Source organism: Ranitomeya imitator, chromosome 2 (assembly GCF_032444005.1).
Source record: "Ranitomeya imitator isolate aRanImi1 chromosome 2, aRanImi1.pri, whole genome shotgun sequence".
NCBI lineage: Eukaryota > Metazoa > Chordata > Amphibia > Anura > Dendrobatidae > Ranitomeya > Ranitomeya imitator.
In genome coordinates this window covers 609,778,628-609,791,444 of record NC_091283.1, presented here as the reverse complement: position 1 = coordinate 609,791,444, position 12,817 = coordinate 609,778,628, and the positions used below count along the sequence as shown (strand labels likewise).

Here is a 12,817-nt window from a genome sequence, read left to right as displayed (position 1 = left end):
GCTCTAAGAGGTTAAACATACATGCTTGAACACCTCGATTTTATGTTAGTTAGACGGGAAAAGAAAGCTCAGTGTTATGATCGCATATACTTTAGGATATCCGCTCAATCTTTAGATCCATACGACCCCTTTGACTGAAGGAAGTCAACATATTTTCATAAAAATACAACTACCAAATAAACAAAAAACCTCAAAATTAAGTGATATATATGGAATAACAAAGCCCTGGCTTGGAGTTTCTCATTAGCAGTGCCTTCCGCTATGTAGCATTTCAATGATCGTTAAAGCCACATTAGAATGATACTAACAGTCTGTAATATCAAAGGATGAAGTTCAGGTTAGGGAAGCAGAACCTCTTGACTTTTGCTGTGTCAATGTCCTATTTCTTGGGCTGCTCTTTCCTTTGAGGAACAAATATAGAGAATGCAAACATGCAGGTCATCCTAGTTCGTGCGAAAGGGAAAAGGGAGGGAAAGTAATGATTCATTAGAACTCCTCAAAGTCATAGCCGTGACTCCACTTGCATCACATAGATGTTGGAACTACTCTTAAGATCTTTAGTAACCCATTTCCGTATTTACAGATAGAACTATGTAATGTCAGAAATTAATATTGTTATATTCTGGAAAGTGGTATCAAATTTGGCTTCATAAATGAATAGAGATCTACTGTTTTGTAGACTTTTAGTTTTTCAGTTACCGTAGTTATTACAACTATATTCAGAATTTTCAGCACTCTACATTGAGGTGAACCTTTACTTTAGAGCTTTGATGGGTTCACCAGGCAGCAGGAAATATAGAGTTTCTGCTGACGTAAGCACCAGGGAGTAGAGAAGCTAATAGTCACTCTTTCCTGCCTGAAACATTGAGCCTTAGGCCGGGATCACACTACAGCGAAATACGGCCGAGTCTCGCAGGTTAAAACCAAGCTCTGGCACCGGCACTCCAGAGCGGAGCGTGCAGCCGCACAGCAATACATGGAGCCGCACGCTCCGCTCCGGAGTGCCGATGCCAGAGCTTGCTTTTAACCAGCAAGACTCGGCCATATCTCGCTGTAGTGTGACTCCGGCCTTAGAGTTTTTCTAGGATCTGTAATTGTACATTTCTGATACTAAAGTATGTTACAGACCATTAAGGTGGTTTATACTACCGAGAGGAAATGAATTTTATTTCTCCTGGGAGCCTCCAGCTTTCAGTCATCGAGGCGTAGAGGCTACTGTCATAGCTCAGTGCACAGTGAGCGGCGGCTGTAAGCACTCATCGGCACTTTGATTGACCGCTCTCCCTGCACAGATGCGCTACAGAGCAAGCTGCAAACTGACGGTGCACCATTCACTGTGCACCGAGCAGAAACTGTAGCTGCATCAGGCATGCCTCTCACTGAAAGCTGGAGGGTGCTGGGAGGAATAAAGTTCATTTCCTCCTGGTAGCTCTGCTTTCATTAAAGCAGCTGGACAACATTGGAACACTATTCGCTTACAGATGGACCCTATATTTGTGAATTAATAGCATTTGGGTTTCCTTTTTAAACTTTTTTTTTTACTCCTTTTATGGGACATTACTTTTTCAAAATGTGTGTACAAGTCATAACACCATTTATGGCTACTATATGACTTATGTTCTGCATTTTATACAAGTTTTCACTCTGCAAACTATATCTTTAGAGAAAAGCGGCAACACTCACCAGTCTTGTGTGGTCTGATTCATTTATTGGAAGGGTGCATACACCGCATCTTCACGGCATCGGGATACAATCAAGGAAGGAGGTGAGCAGGATGTGACGACGGCCGTTTCGCGCCGACAGTAGCGCTTCCATGGGTCTAAGGTGCAGGAGTATGACGCGGGTATATAAAAGCAGGTGAGAAAGAAAAAAAACACCTCCCTCCCCTCACAACCCCGACCCCCACCCCCCCGCACCTACAGACAAGGTAAACATGCGTGATAGTGAGGTTAAAAAGGGCCGGGATCAACCCGGATCCATAACAATGCAGCTCCTAATTAAAAACAAACAGTACAAACAATACAGAACCTTCTTACGGCCAAACAGGTACCAGGACAATAGTGTGGCTACAGACACACCCACCTCCCACTGGAACATAATGAGTCTCCTGCATGGTCCCAGACACAAATGCATCCAGGTAGGCAGAGCCCTAATCCCACCATAAGGAGGGATTTGCCTGCCATTTCCACATAAATTTGAGCCCATGCCAATGTAATACATAATAAAACCCAACAAACCCAGATACATGAAACGCAAGGAACTTTACAGAAAGACAGCCATATCAATTCTATCGTTAAGGCCTGCTGGACCAACCGCGCGTGTGCGCATGATCCATTGCGCCTCTTTTCTTAGTAGAAGTTTATGTACATCGCCACCCTGTACCGGAGCAACGACCCTCTCGATGCCTGCAAACGTGAGGACATCCGGGTCCCCTCGATGGGTGTCCTTAATATGTTCAATTAACCTGGGCACCCCTATACCAGTTCGAATTGACCTGTACTGTTCCCTAAACCGAGTACTCAAATGCCTGATAGTTTTTCCGATATAATATCTCCTACAGGGGCAGAACACCACGTACACCACGTAGTCGGTCTTGCAAGATATAAACTGCTGGACAGTGTGTCTTACCGGTCCTATATCCAGGGAACGCCCAGTTACATGCTGCTTACACGAAAGGCAGTGGCCACAACGGAAATTGCCCTTAGGGGTGCATTGATCTAACCAAGTAGATATGGGGTTAGATACATGATTCCGTACCAGGATATCTCTAATCCGTGTACTTCACCTGTTGGATATGAGCGGCCCTCTCGCCACTCTGTCTGCCAGATCCCTATCTCCTGCCAATACGTGCCAATGTCTTCTAATCGAAGCTCTGATCTCGCGGTCCATCGGACCAAACCGAAAACAAAAAGAAAACCGCTGACCCTCAGAGACTCTATTACTCCCCATCTCAAACCGTCCGTGCCCAATCACCCGCTCCGCTGCCCTCTGTAGTACACCATCTGGGTATCCTCTTTCCCGAAGTCTATCACACAACTCCCCAGATTGCTTCTCAAACCCTGACTGTGTATTATTAATCCTTCTCGTCCGGAGAAGTTGACTGTAGGGTAATGAGCATCTGGTGTGCACGGGGTGGAAACTGCCGAAGTGTAAAACGGAGTTAGTAGCAGTGGGTTTACGATGGACGTATGTACAAATATTCCCATCTTGAATCCTCACGGCTACATCCAGAAACTCCAAGCTTTCTCCCCCAAACACGGAGGTGAAGGACATCCCCATGGTATTAGTAACATAGTAACATAGTAACATAGTTAGTAAGGCCGAAAAAAGACATTTGTCCATCCAGTTCAGCCTATATTCCATCATAATAAATACCCAGATCTACGTCCTTCTACAGAACCTAATAATTGTATGATACAATATTGTTCTGCTCCAGGAAGACATCCAGGCCTCTCTTGAACCCCTCGACTGGGTTCGCCATCACCACCTCCTCAGGCAAGCAATTCCAGATTCTCACTGCCCTAACAGTAAAGAATCCTCTTCTATGTTGGTGGAAAAACCTTCTCTCCTCCAGACGCAAAGAATGCCCCCTTGTGCCCGTCACCTTCCTTGGTATAAACAGATCCTCAGCGAGATATTTGTATTGTCCCCTTATATACTTATACATGGTTATTAGATCGCCCCTCAGTCGTCTTTTTTCTAGACTAAATAATCCTAATTTCGCTAATCTATCTGGGTATTGTAGTTCTCCCATCCCCATATTCATGTTCAGATAATCCACAAATGAACAAAAGCTATCCTCCGTCCCGTCCCATATCAGGAATACATCATCCACAAAACGAATAAAAAGCTTGATGTGCTTAAGAAATTGGTTCTTGACGGAATACACATAAGTCTCCTCAAAAGCTGCCAAAAATAAATTGGCGAAAGTACATGCAGCCGGGGTCTTCATGGCAGTCCCAGTGGTCTGAACATACCAGGTATCCAAAAAAGTAAAGGCATTATGGGTTAGAATAAACCTTAACCCATTGCACACAAAGTCAATGAAAGTCGGACTCTTATCAGTGGTGTCCAACACCCGCCTGATAGTGTCCACTCCCAGAGACTGAGGGATCCTGGTATATAAATTGACCACATCAATGGACGCCAGGGAGAACCCCGGCTGCCATGTAAAGCCTTGGATATGTTTCAGGAAGGAGTTTGTATCCTTGATATAGGAGGGGACAGAACGGAGCAAAGGTCTGAGAAGCCAGTCCACATACCGAGATAATGGCTCTGTCAGAGAACCCACCCCTGACACAATAGGTCTACCCGGGGGCTGGGAAACGGACTTGTGTATTTTGGGTAGATAGTACCAATGGGGTCTTACCGGAAACTCTGGGAATAACTTCTCCGCTTTATTCTGCGTGATGACCCCCGATTCGACCGATCCCCTCAAAAAGGAGCGTAGCTCCTCCTTGAACCTGTTGGTCGGATCCCCAGACAACCTCCTATATGTACACGTATCCGACAACTGACGTTTTGCTTCCAATAAATACGCCTCCCTAGATGGCAATACCACCTTACCACCTTTATCGGCTGGTCTCACGATAACATCGCTCCAACCAGCCAATTCTCTTAAGGCTATCCTTTCTGCATCAGTTAAGTTGTTAGGAGCTCGCTTATAAACCATGGCCTCCATGTCTTTTAAAACCAAAGACTCAAACACATCTATGAGATTCCCAGGGGACGTAACGGGCATAAAGGAGGAGGGGACCCCCCCTGTAAATGGGGCCACCCGATCAGGTACCTCTACGTCAGAGATGACATCGTTATCTTCATGGCTCAACAATAAAGTCGCATCTTTGCGCATGTTGGTGAGCGTGTCATCAGACGAACCTGCCATAAACCCCAGGGGTCCCACAACACAAGGTCTCTCCCCCTCTAGGCTAACCTTGCTGGTGGAACAAGACACAAATGTTTTGTGAAGATGGATCTTTCTTATAGCCTTAAACATATCAATTTGGAATTCGGTGAAGTCAAAAGCATCGGGAATACAGAAATTAAGACTCTTGGAAAGTAATGACAGTTGCGCGGGTTCTAAAACACGCTCGGTCAGGTTGAGAACGGAGTCTTCAGGGGAGTGTGTGACATCTGAGTCTACCGCCAAGACACATTCTTCCTCTTGTGTCTCCAAGCTATAGCGTGGCCGTCGCCTCCCCCTTCGGGTTCTCTTTCTAAAGGGAGAGAGCCGAGACCAACCACCGATGTCGAGGGTGGATTATCTCTTGTCTCGGTCCCCGTAGATGCCCCCTCACTGAGGCTGGAGTCGGACTCTGTGGTCAAATAGTCCTTTCGACGATACTGGTTTCGTCTCTTATTCCTCCATTTCTTATTTCTAGAGGGTTTGCTCCCGGTCGTCTGGGTGAAGATTTTATCTTTATGCATATTCTGCCAGGAAAAGATATGTCCGGAATCATAATCACCCTTATCCCGGATAAACTTGTCTCTTTTTCTCGTTTTAATATCGGCCTGAATTGGAATAAGTTTGTTGTCCATCTTTTTGTTTAAAGCAGTCCATTGGCTTTCAGTAAGCCTACTCTTTAATTCTGCTTGCGTTTTAAGAATGTCCGCGTTCACCAATTCATAATTCCGCATATTGGATTTTAGTACTAATGAGAGTAGGTCTTGGGAGCATTTCAACATGATGGCCTCCCACTCAGATCTAAACGTAGAGTCATTACTGAAGTGGGAAATGTCCTTCCACACCCGGAGTCCCCTTGGGACCCGGCCATTATCTTTATATGACTGCAGGGAATTGTTCGTCCAAAACAGTCGGATCTCCCTCTCGGATAGATTCATCAGTTTGTATTCTAGAGCAGGGGTCCCCAACTCCAGTCCTCAAGGCCCACCAACATGTCATGTTTTCAGGATTTCCTTAGTCTTGCCCAGGTAATAATTGCATCACCTGTGCAATGCAAAGGAAATCCTGAAAACATGACCTGTTGGTGGGCCTTGAGGACTGGAGTTGGGGACCCCTGTTCTAGAGCTTTGGTACTTTTTTTTTTTTTCTCTCACCTGCCTTTATATACCCGCGTCATACTCCTGCACCTTAGACCCGTGGAAGCGCTACTGTCAGCGCGAAACAGCCGTCGTCACATCCTGCTCACCTCCTTCCTTGTTTGTATCCCGATGCCGTGAAGATGCGGTGTATGCACCCTTCCAATAAATGAATCAGACCACACAAGACTGGTGAGTGTTGCCGCTTTTCTCTACATATTGCCAGTGGTTTATACTTGTTTCCTGCGTGCACCTCTACCTGGCAGTCGGATCCTAGAGAAGTTACTATGCACCGAAGTTACCGCTAATTACTGAGGACCAGCTGTGCGGCGCCTTTTCTCCTATATTGCCAAACTATATCTTTATTATGCTGTCCTCTGTGATCTAGTGAGAAGAGACTATCTGGTACGATGTCTCCTCTATATACAGTGCACAGAAATAGAGGAGCAATGTATAGCAACTAGGAAGATATTATACCATAGTACTGAGCTGAGCGGATGTGAATCCAGCATTTTACTGAAACATAACAGTTGTTGGAAGCTGCAGCACAAGTCTGTGTGTGTCTCACTATGCTGAGGGCTTCTCTCTCCGCCTCACTCTCCCGAAAGGATAAAACAAGGTGTAACCTGATAACTAAATCTGCTTGTAGTCCGTCTTGCATTGATCAAGAAAAATTTGAGTTTGTTTTTTTTTATTTTGAGTGGAAGTTGATTCAGGAGGTTAGGCGCTAGAAAAGGCTCGTAAGTAGCTTCTAAGAAGCAGATTTCTTGAAATAATTTTCTTAAACTATTAAATTATGCAAATTTTGTTCATACGTTAGTGCCCATTTAACAAGTTTTTTTGTTCAATACTTACACTGGCATGTATATTTGAGTTACCGTACTTTGCATGTAAAAAAAGATGCAGACATGTGTTAGACTCTATATCTAGATATTTCTTTATTATGCTCAAGTAAATCACAATTACCCAATTATTTCTGGTAATCATACATCTGATCTAGCAGAATTATCATAATGGAAGCCTCTTCCCAATTTTTTGAATTACCCATTCAATTTGAATGGGTGATTTTGATCTGTAAATGAGACAAAAAAAACAAAACAAAACAAAAACATACTTTTTTCGTTTTTGTAGACAGTTTCCAAGAAAAATGGACATGTGAACTCACTCATAGACTATAATGGGAACATGTTCTATCCATAAAAAAACACGAGTTGAAAATGTACATGAAAAGCAGTCACGTGAAGTGGGGCTATCTTTGGAGAAGCCTCTTAGTTATTTTCTTTTCATGGATGACACGCACATGTAAAAAATTAAAGGGGTTTTCCACTATTAGAACAACTCCTTCTTGATCAAAATGTTTAGCGCCCACAAAATAATCAAGCTTATATTCGCCTCCGATGCCAGCACTTTTTCTTGGGGCTCCCTTGCGGTTGTTGTGACGCCGTGACACGTGACGCCATCACCCAATCAGCGCTGTCCTCATTGTCCTCTCCTTTGGACATATCGAACATGAACAGGAAGTCCGGGCTGCAGCTGATCTTAGACTTCCTCTTCCCGCTCAGTTTGACAGGAGGCGGAGACAGTGACATTAACACTGATTGGGCACCGGCGTCACATGTCACAATACCGCGGGAGAGCCAGTGCCGACACAGCGGGAACAGCGCCAGCACGGGAGCGGAATTTAAGCTCTATACTTTTATCAAGGCCAAGCGAATGGTATGACAAGAAGTTGTCCAAGTAGTGAGCAACTTCTTTAATGAAAGCCAAACCGTATTTTACATCTGAAAAAAAATCATTGACGTGTGAATTTGCCCTTATTTGTACTCTGTTAAATAAAAGAAACGCTAAATACAATAACTGATGCTTTTTTTCCAGAAGATTCAAACATCACATAGCTGAGAAAAAAAAATACATATGCCATGAGTGAATGGATTTAACAAAAAGCAGTAATTGTAGCTTCTATAAATGTCTGTACTAAATATTCTTATGTGCGTCAGTACATTCCTGAAAACCTCTGAAAACGCTGCTGGGGACCTGGAATTCTGTCACTGCTGTAAGAAAAACAACACCCAGGTAGAACAGCTGCAGACTGAAAAATAGAATGAAAAATACATTCAGAAATAGAAAATATCCAGAAACAAAAGAGGCCAAGACATAGTGATGAGCACACCCAATTAAATATAGAAAATATACATGTGATTATTAAATACCATTAAGCATACACAATAAAAACATTAAAAAAACAGCAATTAGACACCCCTGAGTCTAAAATAGACAAAAAGCCATGGGAAATACATGATATGGGGCTGCCAGTGTATTGAGTATACAGTGGTAACCCTATATGATATAGCTCCATGCAGATATCCAAAACAGTAGGTACCTAGATAAACCTGCAATCCTGTACAGTTGTCCACACCGGCTCGGACTGGCCCACAGGGTAACAGGGCAATCCCCCAGTGGACCCCTGTATAGATCTGGGCCCCCAACCCCCCTGTATTGGCAGTACTTGGCATAATTCACTTGATTCACTCTGCACAGCTAAAAGCAGCATCTCCTCATTCATTAAGTACGCTACCTAGTTTATTATTATATAGATATAGGCAAATTTGTGAACGAAGGTAGTATAATATTTGCTTGCAGGTGAAAAGTGGGCCCCCCCAAAGTCAATGTTATTGGTGGGCCCTTGTCACCCCTGTCCGACACTGGCTCCACAATACTCAATACTTGTATATAGGGACACACCGCGATTGTCAAAATAGTTGACCACCCTCCTGTAAAATGGAGACTGGAAACTGCAGAATACAGACAATTATCCCATAAACTTGTCAAAACGAACTACCCCATATAAATGGTATGCAGGTAGAGTATACAAATGCTGGAGCCCAATTGAGTGCACATAAATTATGTGCAAAAAAAGCAAGAAGATGGTGCATGTTATATACACAGGAAGGGAGAGTAAGCAGGAGCAATCTAGCATATAGAAGTCCACAGGAGTGTGTGAAAATCATATATGCCCAAAACAACCATAACTCACATAGTTAGCAAAAAGAGGAAGAGGAGTGTGAGGAAGAACCCCACACGTATCGCTGTGATAATAGCTTCGTCAGGGAAGAAAACATCCATCTTTTTCTCTGGACAATTCATTCTGAATCTTGTCATTAAGATTTAAAGGAAACTTGTCATGTGAAAAAAAAATATTAATATGCTGATATATGGTTAATCTGCAGGTTAATAGTGTTCTAAAGCTGTTCTGCCGCCACACTGAAAGTCTAGCTGCAGGGTAGGAAATTACGGTAACTTTATTCTTACTGGCAACCACCAGCTTTCAGTCATGGAGGCGCATTTGAAGCGGCTTCAGTCACCACTCAGTACACAGTGAGTGGTGGCTGTGAGCACACCCTTGCTGCTGATTGACAGCCGGCTTACCAGTGCAGAGTCGGCTGTCAGTCAATGCTGGAGCATGGTTACAGCTGGCGCTCACTATGTACTGAGCAGTGACTGTTGGTCTTGACTCCATGACTGAAAGCAGGAGAATAGTATGCATTCGGGCCTTCAGGGCAGCGGTCGCACAGCTTTAGAACGATATTAACCTGCAGAGTATCCCCGTATCTGCAGGTTAATAAGGTTTTGGACATGACAGGTTTCCTCTAATACTTAGTCAGTGACCGCTTAGTCAGTGGTCTCCCCTACTTGCCCTTTTTGTTCTTACTCTACTCCACCAGTTTGTTCTTACTCTACTCCACCAGTCTGTGATTTCCCCATTACATTCCCCCTTCTATTTCCCTGGCATTTACCCTGTGAACTATCAGCAGACAAAATATTTTGGATAAACAGGCTGTAGTAGCCACTTTCTAAACAGATAAAACAAAAATAAAAAAATTTTCTATCAACATCTATTATCATAAAATTATGGCACAAATACTCTGCAAAGAATAAATAGACAACAGTTGTAGTAAAAAAAAAATTGACCACATGTCCAAATAGTATGCATTGATCTACTGTGGCCAAGCAAAACCTACAAAACTGAACTCAGGTTCTTAGTTAAAGGGAACCTGTCACCCCAAAAATCGTATATGAGATCAGGCCACCGGCATTAGGGGCTTATCTACAGCATTCTATAATGCTGTAGATAAACCCCCAATGTAACCTGAAAGATAAGAAAAACAGGTTATATTATACTCACCTGGGGAGGCGGTCCCTCTGCGGTCCAGGCCCGATGGGCGTCGCGGTCCGGGTCCGGCGCCTGTTATCTTCATATGATGACGTCTTCTTGTCTTCCTGCCGCGGCTCCAGTGCAGGCGTACTTTGTCTGCCCTGTTGAGGGCAGAGCAAAGTACTGCAGTGGGCAGGCATCGGGCCTCTCTGACCTTTCCCGGCACCTGCGCAATGCAATACTTAGCTCTGCCCTCAACAGGGCAGACAAAGTACACCTGCGCCGGAGCTGCAACAGGAAGACAAGAAGAGGACGTCATCGTATGAAGATGGGAGGCCCCGGAGCGGACCGCAACACCCATCGGACCCAGACCGCAGCGGGACCGCCCCTGGGTGAGTATAATATAACCTGTTTTTTACCTTCAAGTTACATCGGGGGCTTATCTACAGCACTACAGAATGCTGTAGATAAGGCCACCGGCATCAGGGGCTTATCTCATATACGATTTTTGGGGTGACAGATTCCCCTTAACATTTTGATGAAAATGTATAAGTCCACTGCCATGACACAACGAACTTCTTAGTGGGTCCCTAACCCATTAGGCTACGTCCTCACGGTCAGCAATTGGCAGTGCTTTGGACGCAGCACATGTCTGCTTCGTCCAAAGCGCTGCCGGCTTTTTAATGCAGGTGATTCCACATGTGTTCGCTGAACCATGCGGAATCACCATGTCCCAATACATTGTATGGGTGAGATTTATCTTGCAGAGACTTGGAAAGACGCGCCGCATGTCCGTCTCCGCGGGTGACCTGCGGGCGTCTGTGCAGGCACAGTGGAGATGGGATTTCTTGAAATCCTATCCTCTATGCTGTAACATCTGGATGCTGTGGGTTGGACATTGCAGATGTACACAGCGTCCAACCTGCAGCGTTTACTGACCGTGGGAACATACGCTTAGGCATAGCGGTGGATGCCAACTACTGCTATTGCAACCCCATGCCATAGCACCTATAATGCCAGCCAAAGGCCCCGTGGATCTGGACCACACTACCCCATAGACACAGCACCACCGCCCACTGTCACCTACAGCATAAAGAGCAAGTGAACGTCTATGGAATAATCAATGTTCTCTCAGATTGAGAGCAAAGTAGGTGCAACCCTTTTTCGCATCCCAGGCAAAAGACTCCACAACAAGCTTCTTACTTCTCAACAATAAACACAAAACTGCCTCATCCCTTATGCCCAAATGATGTCCATCCTGTTTCACATCTTCTGTTTTATTTAACCCCCCCTCCCCCCCCCCCCCCCCAAAATACACGTGAGTGACCCACGATCCTCACCAGGCAAGGCCATGAACCTGAAAAAAAAACCTATAGAAAACATATTCTAATCCTATATTCAATTAAAGAACCGTAGTAGCTTTCATCAACAAATTTACCTTAAGGGGAATTGATCAGTAGGATCAACCATCCTAAGTCGTCCATATGGGCAAACAGGTCATAGGAAGCTGAATAAAATACTTTGATATCTGCGATCCAAAGTCTTAATCCAGAGAAATCCACATTTTCCCTATTTGTAAATGAGCTTCCCATACAAATGGCTTTGGAGAGTTATTCCATATGACAGATTCCCTCTCTCTGTGGAGAGAAGTTATGACATTGATAACAGGGAACTCTTGGCTATGTGTGTGCCTTTGAAGAGTTGCGTCATTTTCTGGAGAAGGCAGTTCATCCAGTTATGGTAATCACGGATCATAAAAATCTCATATATCTAGAGTCTGCAAAACATCTAACACTTCGACAGGCAAGATGTGCATTGCTTTTGACCGGGTTTAACTTTTTTGTTACACTAAAGGTACCGTCACATTTAGCGACGCTCCAGCGATATAGACAACGATCCGACCTAAACTAGATCGCTGGAGCATCGCTGTTTAGGTCGCTGTAGAGATGTCAAACACAGCAACTCCAGAAAGATGCAGGAACGATCTAGTGACGTACTTATCGTTCTCGCTGGTTGTTAGCTCTGTGAAAAAACATTGCTGGCATCGTTGCTTTTGCTGTCAAATATGACGAATCATGCCGACCTGACGACCAAATAAAGTTCTGGACTTTCAGCTATGACCAGCGATGTCACAGCAGGATCCTGATCGCTGCTGCGTGTCAAACACAACAAGATCGCTATCCAGGACGCTGCAACATCACGGATCGTTGTCGTTCTCGTTGTAAAGTTGCCCAGTGTGAAGGTACCTTTAGACTGGGGAACAAGAACATTAAGACGGATGTCTTATCTCGTTATTTTCCTGGGAGTGGAGATAATTGTGAACCGGTTCCGATGCTATAAAAAGGGGTGGATATTGTGTCTATAGGCTCTGATTTTTAAAAATAGGTTGTTGACTCTCAGGGGGACACCCCTGCTGCCTGTCCGTTAGGTAAACTGTTTGTGCCTGTGAATTTCTGTCTGAGAGTTCTTAGTGAACATCATGATTCAGTCTTGGCCGGACATCCTGGTAATACTGTATAGCAACCAGAGATCTTCTTGCTTGGTATTTTTAGTGGTCAGGGGTACATCAGGTTGTCCGGACGTATGTGGCCGCCTGCAGTGTCTGTGCTCATTTTAAAACTTCTC

General features: G+C 44.4%; 1 protein-coding gene and 1 long non-coding RNA gene across 4 annotated transcripts in view; one reads left to right on the top strand and one right to left on the bottom strand.

The window, feature by feature from the left end:
• Positions 1 to 11,840, bottom strand: part of LOC138665187 (uncharacterized) — a 103,189-nt gene extending 91,349 nt beyond the window's left edge. The window contains exon 1 of the long non-coding RNA XR_011318430.1: positions 11,631 to 11,840. This is a non-coding gene — a long non-coding RNA (uncharacterized lncRNA). The remainder of the gene's footprint in view (positions 1 to 11,630) is intronic.
• Positions 1 to 12,817, top strand: part of PCTP (phosphatidylcholine transfer protein) — a 96,419-nt gene that overhangs the window by 9,021 nt on the left and 74,581 nt on the right. The gene's annotated exons all lie outside the window — the stretch shown is intronic.